We start from the raw sequence: 936 nt of genomic DNA, 5'->3' as shown, positions 1-936 counted from the left end.
CAAGCAAATATAGATATACGGAGACCAATGGTGACTTGTTGGCATGTATGCTTGTTTATGGCATGCGTATAAGTGTACATATGTGCATACTCATGTACCTACATACAACTGCGGATCTATTGCATTGGTTCAGCACATCGGGTGTTGCCCAACAGGCGCAAAACGGGACGGAAATAAGGCATGTACCTAAAACCCTAAACCCAAAACCAACATTCGGGTAGAGAGCATACCCTGTTCATTCGATTTGCCACAGATATACTCTCATAAATGCATAGCGTTTTGTTTATACTGCGTAGAGAATACTATTTATGCGTACAAGCACATGTACTTAAATATACTTATCCCTAGACACACACACACTTACGCACAGACACAGACACAGACACAGACACAGGCGCACATACGAACATACACAGAAATATACAGACACGGGCACACACACACACACACACACACATATATATATATATATATATATAAAATACAATGTACGCAGACACAGATATAGACACACCACGCAGCGCATACATTGTGTGCGATGAGCTGTCATTCGTTAGTCCCAGCGAGCCGATGTACTCTGCTTTGACCAAATTTGACGACAGCCGCAACCGCGCCAGGGGCCAATCCCGACGGGATAGGTAAACTATATGGCAAGTGATGAGATAAGTAAACTATAAGGCAGCCCAAATGGGGTTTAAGCTGGACAGACGGCGAGTATGATGAGACTGGGTGATCAAAAGCTTCGTCGAGAGAAGTTAGAAACAACATAAATTCAGCTATTGATGTATATATACATACAAACTATATAGACTTGGCAGTCCAGAGTGCTATAGCACAATACTGTACATACTATATATATATATATACACTACTATATACAACATATCTTCAACTATATATATATATATATATAGACATNTATATAATATACATATA

At 39.8% G+C, this 936-nt stretch overlaps 1 pseudogene across 1 annotated transcript; it reads left to right on the top strand.

Annotated features, from left to right (window-relative positions):
* Nucleotides 1–486: 486 nt before the first annotated feature.
* Nucleotides 487–638, top strand: SARC_17118 (hypothetical protein; annotated as a pseudogene; the record flags this gene model as incomplete). The annotated part of the gene is made up of 1 exon: nucleotides 487–638.
* Nucleotides 639–936: the final 298 nt, after the last annotated feature.

Source organism: Sphaeroforma arctica, assembly GCF_001186125.1.
Source record: "Sphaeroforma arctica JP610 unplaced genomic scaffold supercont1.9800, whole genome shotgun sequence".
Lineage (NCBI taxonomy): Eukaryota > Ichthyosporea > Ichthyophonida > Sphaeroforma > Sphaeroforma arctica.
Note: the sequence above shows the minus strand (reverse complement) of the source record. Positions and strands in the feature narration are given on the sequence as shown.